We start from the raw sequence: 9,072 nt of genomic DNA, 5'->3' as shown, positions 1-9,072 counted from the left end.
GCTCAGTCCCCACCATTTGTTTCTCTTTCTTTTCTTGTTCTCTGTCCTTTCCACATGACTTCTGTATTTTTCAGATTTTGTACTTTAGAAGATTGACTATTAACAACCCATGAAATTTACTCTCTTGATGAGCCAAGCAATCAGTATGAGGGTGTGATCAGCTGTGTGCTCTTTACTATTTTCATTCTTTCTTGTTTCACCAAAGCTATTTCTTTACTATAAGAGGCATTTCCTTTCAGCACTATTTCAGATATTTGAGATTTCTGGGTGTCTGTGAAGCATTCCTCCAGTTTCAAACTCATTCCCTCTTGATATTGTGTATTCATTAAAAATACTTATCAAGTGTCTGCCATGTGCCATGCACTACACTAGGCATCGGGGATAAAATTGAGAGCAAATTAGCTATGATGCCTGCCTTCATGAAGCTACTAGTCCCATTCAAAAGATAGAGAAACAAATATTGGCATTAAATCGTAACACTACATACAGCTCTCTTCCTTTCTAATGCTAACAGTAAAATCAGTAGTACCTAGAGAAGTGACAAGGAGTTGCCACATCTTTGAAACAGCAACTCAGAATTCCTACATTAATTTACAGGATATTTTTGTTTTATGTCTATTTTAGCAGAAATGCTAAATGTGAACACTTTTGTGACATCTCTCCTCTGTCTATAACACTTCAAAAGCCACAATTTCCACTGGATTCTCCTCAACTAACATACTATTTTGAAACTTTTTGGCTTTTATTTCATTTAATAGCCATAAATCCAGTAGCCATAAATCCAAATATGGCATGACATAAGAACTTCTAGGTCCCATTTTGAGATTGCTTCCTTCAAAATGAGTGTTTTATGTTTCCAATTAAATGTTTTGAATTTGGCTATTACCACATTTCAAGAAAAATGACTACATTTATACATGCCCCTATTTAGAAACAAAAAGAGAATGAATAGTCCTGAATTTGAGTTTAGTGTTACCTTTATACATTTATTAGAGAAAAATGAATATGCATGTACATAAACTCCTGCTTTTAACATATGTATTTCTTTTTTCCCCCACATTTATTACAATTGTCACAGAAATATTTATTTCCAAACATAATTTTAATAAGTTTGTATTTTGTGGTCAAAAAGCAGCTAATAGGTTTTGAAATAATATTTGGAGCATTTTGTAATTATATTTTTGAATGCATGAGAAGCTTGCTGAATTTAAAAGAAGAAAAAAGTCTATAGTACATCTCTGCAAAAAAGCATGTCAATAAAATTGATATATCTTATAGGCAGTTTTAACGCCACATATTCCTTAATTCTAGAGTTTCTTCAACAATTCGAAAGGTTAATGGAAACACTAGCAGCTTATTAGATTGATTATTAATTTTAAGCCTTTTGAGCAGTAATTGAACCAAATAAGTATTTATTGAGCACCTATTGTATACCTAGGACACACTATTGCTAGGAGTTGTGAATGATGCGGGAAAAGATGTCTGGTATATGACGCACTAAGAAATACAGTGACCGGCCGGGCGTGGTGGCTCACGCCTATAATCCCAGCATTTTGGGAGGTTGAGGCAGGCGGATCACGAGGTCAGGAGATAGAGATCATCCTGGCTAACACGAAGAAACCCCGTCTTTACAAAAAATACAAAAATTAGCCAGGCATGGTGGCATGCGCCCAGAGTCCCAGCTACTCGGGAGGCTGAGGCAGGAAAATCGCTTGAACCCAGGAGGACGAGGTTGCAGTAAGCCAAGATCGTGCCACTGCACTCCAGCCTGGTGATAGAGTAAGACTCCATCTCAGAAAAAAAAAGAAAAAGAAATACAGTGACCTCAGGTGGGGTGGGGGTGGGGGTGGGATTTAAAATGTACCTGAAGTTTTGGGGTATCTTCTGGATTCTCTTCTAAATCTTTAGCTAGGATTTTTAGATGATCATACTCAATCTGACTTAATTGTGATTCCCATAGTTTTAGTAGCAGTGTAGTTGATGGAAAAAGTATTGGACTTGGATTTGGGAGACCTGAGTTTCAATTGCATTTTTTTATACTTTAATCCTGAGCAAGTCACTTCAACTCTCTGAGCTTCAGTTTCTTCATCTTTAGAAGAGAGAAATTATAACTTGTACTGCAAACCTCACAGATTGACTGTGATAATCACATAAAACAAGGTGCTTTGTGATCTAAAGTTATGTCTATGAATGTAACATTATCTAGTTACTTATTTGTATATTAAAAAATCCATTGTATGAGTTCACCTATGTAACAAACCTTCACATGGACCCCCAAACCGAAAGTATAAGTTTTTTAAAAAGTGCCTTGTAATTGCTTTGGATTATTTACTTAGAATGAAAGAAATGTGAAAATCTCCTGTACTTTTACACAGCCTATTCATTCCTTTTGCAAATTTGAGCAAGCGCTACATATTCTAGAGTCCATGATGGGCTGTACACTGCTTTGTACCATGTACTTTAACGAAAATACCTAGAGGACTGTTTTCACATTTGAATAATAGTTTCAAGATTTCATTTTCTTCTAATGCACAGAGACACTTGTGTTTCATTGTACCAAATACATACATATTGTTTAAACACGTGAATGATAAATGACTGGACTAAGGAATACCTAGAAAACTGATAAAGCATTACTTCTGAATGTGTCTGTGAGAGTGTTTGCAAAGGAGACTGGCCTATGAATGGGCCAATTAACTGACCCTCTGCATGAGTGGGCACCATCCAATTGCATGGGGGCCTGAATAGAACAAAAAGGCATAGAAAAGATGAGTTCTTCTTTCTCTTCTGGAGCTGCGGTGCTCTTTGTCTTCTGCCTTGGGACATCAGAACTCCATGCTTTCCAGCCTTTAGACTCCTGGACTTAACCGGTACCTTTCCTGGATTCTTAAAGGGCCTTCAGCCTCAGACTAAGACACCACTTTCTCTGGTTGTGAGGCTTTCAGACTTGGACTGAGCCATCCTACCAGCATCCCAGGGTCTCTAGCTTGCAGACGGCTTCTTGTGGCACTTCTCAACTTCCATAATAATGTGAACCAATTTCCCTAATAAATATCTTATATATCTATCTGTCTACCTATCTATTCATCTATCTCCTATTGGATCTGTCTCTCTGGAGAACTCTTACTAATAGAACACACAAAGTGAATGTGTTATATTTCTCCAAAAGTAGACAAAATGCTACATTTTAAAAGGTTAGGCCTAGTGGTGTTCTCTGCCCACAAGGTTATACTTTGCTACTTAATTGCTAACAAATTGTCAACTTCGGTCTCTCTTCATTTTTTTATTTTGAAAAATTATGTGCATAATTTATTTTCTATGTTTAGTGAATGTGGTAATACTAAGCGCTAAGGGTTTTGATGCAAGAGTATAATTTATCCCTCTTCAAGTAACAAATAAATATCCTTTGATATCTGTGGACTTCCTTACATTTCCTCTGTCTCTTTTCCTGGTTCTCTCTTTTTTCCTCCTCTTATTGAAGTTTCTCTTTTCTGTATCCATCCACTCCCCTCTCCTCCCAGCCACCCCATGATATGTTCAGATTCATGTTTTCATGTCTTTGCAAGATTTTCTTCCCCTTTTAGAGATTTCTACAGTAAACTTTTCTTTTTGAAATAAGAGCTTAATTAAATGAGATTATCGTCTTGGCAGTGGGGGTTTGCTTTGTTCTACTTGGTTTTGTTTTATGGCCTTAATGGTGAGTCAAGAACATTTAAGTTGGGAAAATGAAAATGAATAATTTCCCCTATCACCATTATCTACAATTTAGTGTTTCCCTACCCAAACATTTCCAGTTTCTTTTTTTGGCTGGGGAGAAGAAGAGGAGAGGAAAAGAAAAAGGAAGTAAGATTGAGAAGCTGTGGGGCCAAGGAATGGAACAGAATGTTGCAATGGAATGCTGATTACTCTTCAGCACCATTCTGGGAAGGAAATGCCAAGACCACCCCCATCTCTCAGAATTATTCATCTGAGGTTTGTCCATTTAATTTCCAGTATAGTTTTCATGGTTCTCAGAAGAAGAGGTGAAATATTTCCCCAGGACTCTAACATGATATTGACAGTAGTTATTTTATACTGTTAGGTTGTACCCACAGTGGTATTCTCACTCAAGTAAGGCTGCAGTAGAGAGCTCAGCCTGCTCCACAGGATGACTTTACAGAGGCCTTCATTGAAAGGCTGCCGTGAATCTGACTCTAGCAGAAGACGGCAGAGTCTCAAATCTAGAGTTGCTTTCTAAATCGTTTTTTGCTATTTATTTCACAAACCAAGTGTGATCCTTCATCATGAAAAAAAATTTAAATACTATTTTGAAAAATGATGCATAATTAATTAGCAGAACTTGTATTCTCAAGAATATCTTCTCAGAAGATATCTCATTAATATTTCTCCTAATGTTAACCGAAGACTTTGTCATTTGAGTCCTCAAAGCAAAGACTATTGTATGATTTTGCTAAAATGGATTCTGGTTCAATCTGCCTCACTAGCATTTTACTTTTTCTTTGAGAAGCACACACACACACACACACACACACACACACACACACACACTCAAAGATATGCTTTATTCCTCCCATATGCCAGAGTAAATCTCTATTTTGAAGGAATATTTAAGTACTAAATTTAAGTCTCACCATCCTCATCAGTCCTGCTGCTCTGACCAGTGCTAGATAACACAACAATGACATGAACTGAAAGTTCCAAAACTCATAAAAACTTCTCCTGGCTGTGACTTACTGTCTCTGACATTTTGATGCTGATATACTGTAGATGAAATCCATAAATGCAATCCTAAATTTCAGGCAGTTGGATTTGTCAGTTTAATTCAAGCATCACCTTAGTTAAAGCTTAACTTACTGTATTTATGCAAAAAGAAAGGAGGAGGATGAAGGCAAAAGACATTTTCATTCTGAAGTAAATATTATCAGAGCTTTGCGGTGTTGTAATCAGTGCATGCAGACTAGTGCTACTCCGAACAGTAAGTTGGAGTTGCAATCTGGCAAAATAAGCCCTTCAAAGCTCATGAGCTTACTGCCATTCACCTGGTGGATTCTCCCCATCACGGAGCTGAGTGAGTCCATTAAGCTTATGTAACACAAGCTTAAAGGTGAAATGGAAAGCTCTTAAAAAATAAACTATTTAAGTTTCTAAATCAGGAGTGTGCATTATGTGCTGAAACTTAAATATGCCAGTAATGCCACATACATTTGTATAATGATAATCACATTCACATTTTAAAGGAGAACATTTAAAAGTAAATTTCCTTCACAGAACTGAAGAAATTCTAAATCAGTATTCTAGCTCTGCTCTGAAAGAACTGAAGGGAAAGGAGCAGTCAGGGAGTGCTGTATGCTTTGCAAGTGCTGTCATCAATTCTTATAAATCCTTAATCTGACTCTTGATGGGCAGGTGAAGAAGAAATTGATTTTTTCAGATGTTTTTATATAATGAAATACAGAATATAAGAAATGTAAGCATGTACACATATTTTCATAGATGTAAGACCTGATTTATTTTAGTATCCAATTTATTGCACGGAAAACTGTTACAGTACATTCGTTGAAAAGAGAAAAGGGGTGTTAAAACCGTATGTGCAAACTGAGGACATCATCAAACTTACCAAATAGTACTGGAGTTCATTACATGCCCAAACACTTTGAAAAGCAATTTGGGCATAGGTCCATCCCTAGAAGAGCATGGTGAGGTAAAGGATTGTTCCTTTTACTTGCAGAGAGCATGGTTTTTAGTGGACAGTCAGACTCAGTCTGATTCCACCAATCTCTGAAACACCTGGTGCCATTACCCTGTTATAATTAAAATGCCAGTTGAAAAACCAAGAGGAAGACACTGTTGTTTTACAGGTTTATTGTAGCTTTCATAAGTAACTTTGTCACTAATAAAAATTAACCTTTTACTTAATAGATCATGAGTTGCTTTGCTTTTTCTTGGTGAAGGAGATGTCTTCTGAGCTTTCATCTGTTAAAGATTATTTCCTCTTTGGGACTAGACCACTAACTAGTCCTATGGTTGTGAGTGTTTAAGAAAAATGAATAATTTGCTTCAGGGGAAAATTCTTTTTCTTATCCTGTTAAAAAATGGGTTTGAGTTTTGTTCCCCATGACCCAGATTCCCATGACAACAGCAACCGTGACCTTGCCTTAAGGTCTAGGAGCAGAGGAAGCCATCAAACAGAATGAACTCAGATTTCTACTGTTGATTTTTTCAGGTGCATTTTAATGTTTCTGCCTCAGATTTCTCTCTTACAAAACAGATGATTACAACTTTGACAAAGGATGTCTATAGATAGCATTCCTTGTATCAGATCTGTGCAAATAAAAGGACTGATTTTCCCATTGGGATCAGCAGCCAAAAGAGTGACAAAAAAATCAGTTTGTGGCGACTTTGGCACCAAACATACTCCAGGAAATTACTCCAAACCTCACTTTTGTAATGGACTCTAAATTTTCAGCAACTGAAAACCACACTGCACCAGCCAATTGGTAATAAATTTAAAATACCAGAAGATGATTTCAGAGAAAGAAATTGCAGCCATGGAACAACATATTTCTAAGATCAATGGGACATATCTGTCTTACCGGAATAGGATACACTTCTGGAAAATAAAGTAATGATCTTAGAAGGCAGAACAGAGACTCTTTTTAATATCTTCCTCCTACTTCATCTTAAAGGAATAGGATAAGAGTTAAATGTTGTAGGTTTCTTGGAGGTTTTAAGATGGAAGACAAAAAGTTGCATTTATAATTTAAATCTTCCTGACTCTCAAATCTTTTGAATTTATGAAAAATGCATAGCATTTATATCTGCTTAATGTGCTATATTTATAGCTCATGTATTTGAGAAATTCCCATTAAAATAGTTTGTACTTCTTTATATGATACAGACACAATAGGCAACCATTTAACAAATGAAAAGAAAATACTTCCTGTTTGCCCAGTGTAAGTAAAATTAACATTGATAGACCTTGTAACAGGTCAATAAACCAAAGTTTTAGCAGTAAGTAGAGCAAGGAGATTTCAAAGTCAAGAATCCTTTTGGGAAAATACCATGCTTTTTCTTTAAAATTTTAATCACAGGAAGACAAGAGTGTTCTTATTTACCCCATCGTTTTCACAAAAGAATTTTGAAAGAGAGGAGACATTTGGGAAAACTAAAGGGATATCTTTGTTTGTATAGACTAAAATCAGCATGTAAGTTTTTCCCAAAAGTTTGTAAGTGATCATTTGTGTAGATTACCCTGCATAAGCTAATTCCATACAGCAGTAAACGGGCAGGTGAGCTCTTACATGCTAGCCATATTCCTTAGTACTTTATGCCATTCATTCATTCCTTCATTCATTCATTCTACAAATATTTATTCAACCTTTACAATATTGGGCACTTTGCTAGAGAGGAGGGATATGAAGGAAAAATAGGCCATATCCATGCCCCAGAAAAGCTCACAGTCTGATAGATGAGAGACACTAGAGGGAAAATTTTCATTGTTTATTCCAAACTGATGAAATTAAGGCTTTCGAAGTTCAAATTTGCCCCTGGAGAATACAAAGTAGAATCATGGATCAAAGACCACCTTGAGAAATTCATTAATAAGTAGAATGTTCTCAACACTCAATTTTGAAATTTGAAGGAAAACAGAATGAGCCCCATACAACCTGAGCAAATTCTCTGAGCAAAGAGCAACTACAGCCAGTACTGATCCATCTAATTCCAGGATTACAGGAGATCCCAAGAGAAAGGGGAGGTTTGTTTTAAGTGGGATTTTGCTACATGAGAATTGCCTGAAGCCTTGTGGGCTCCCTCGCAGAGCTCTTTTCTCCTTACAGAAGTATTTGCTATGCCTTTGCTCAAATAGGTTTATTACCTATTTGAACCCTCCAGGTGGTGATATCAGTTACAAAGAATATAGAAATTCTGTGGCAGATTTTTTTTAATGCAATTTCAATTTTTCCAACCTGTTGTGCACTGCATGTAGCTACACATTTGTGGAAATACTGCCACTGAATGAAGTGTTGTAGAGCCTTTACAGACTGCTTATCTGATGCTATTCAAAAAATGGAAACTCTGCTGAGCTCCATAAGATAAGGGCAATCTAACCTTGCCTGTGGTGGCACGTATCTTATTTAGAAAATGTACAATCCTTGTAGAGAATTATTTCTAAAATGTGGATTTTTGCTAAAAGGCCCTTACCATTCAAATTTCCATTTGTCAAAGCAGTTTTGGTGCATAGGAAGTTGTATTATGGTGTGTAAACCAGATACATAGCATTTAAAAATGTAAAATGAAAGCTTATCTCTCTTTAAAGATAGCGAGAGGGTTAAAAACATTAAAAAGGTTAAACATAGTGACATGTTTTCTGCCCCTGGGGGAGAGGGTGGAATTACCAGTTAGCTAGAAAGCTATTAAATTCATTTTGACTAGAGAATAGTATATAATTCATTTTAGGTATTTAAGCATAAATTATAATACAGGGATTAATATCTTTTTTGAAAAAAAATTTTACTGTGTTACCGAAATGATGGTTGTTTTCCATTGCTATTTCTCTTTCTGGTCCATTGTTTAGTCCCAGGGGCAGGGCTAAACAAGGGATCAGAGGTAGGTATCTGTGTTTTCCCAGTTGTGAATTATTTTTTAGCCTCTATTTTTCTTAGCTCTCCAGAATTCAAAGAGGTTGATCAGAGATGGCCCCAAGAAATATTTATTTTCAGTGGTCCCTACCTGATCTTTCAGTAACTTCCCTTGCTTCTCAGGCTTCTATGTCCTACCTCCACCATTCCACTGAGCAAAACATATCTCTCCTGTGCTCAAAGATCTGACTCATTTACTTGGACTGCAGTAATAATGGTTGATAATGTTCAAACGTGTTGCTGTCAAGACTATTTGAATTTTAACAGATAACTTATGAAGAAAACAGTAACTTAACAGAAAGAAATAGCAGTAACCATCTTCCATTTGGCACCTACTGAAGGTTAACAATATAGTGGCTGCTTTAGATGTATTAACTCTAATCCTTATAATCCACAGTTTATAGACGAGTAAATTGAGTTTCAAAGAGCCTAA

Source organism: Symphalangus syndactylus, chromosome X (genome assembly GCF_028878055.3).
Source record: "Symphalangus syndactylus isolate Jambi chromosome X, NHGRI_mSymSyn1-v2.1_pri, whole genome shotgun sequence".
Classification (NCBI taxonomy): domain Eukaryota; kingdom Metazoa; phylum Chordata; class Mammalia; order Primates; family Hylobatidae; genus Symphalangus; species Symphalangus syndactylus.
Note: the sequence above shows the minus strand (reverse complement) of the source record.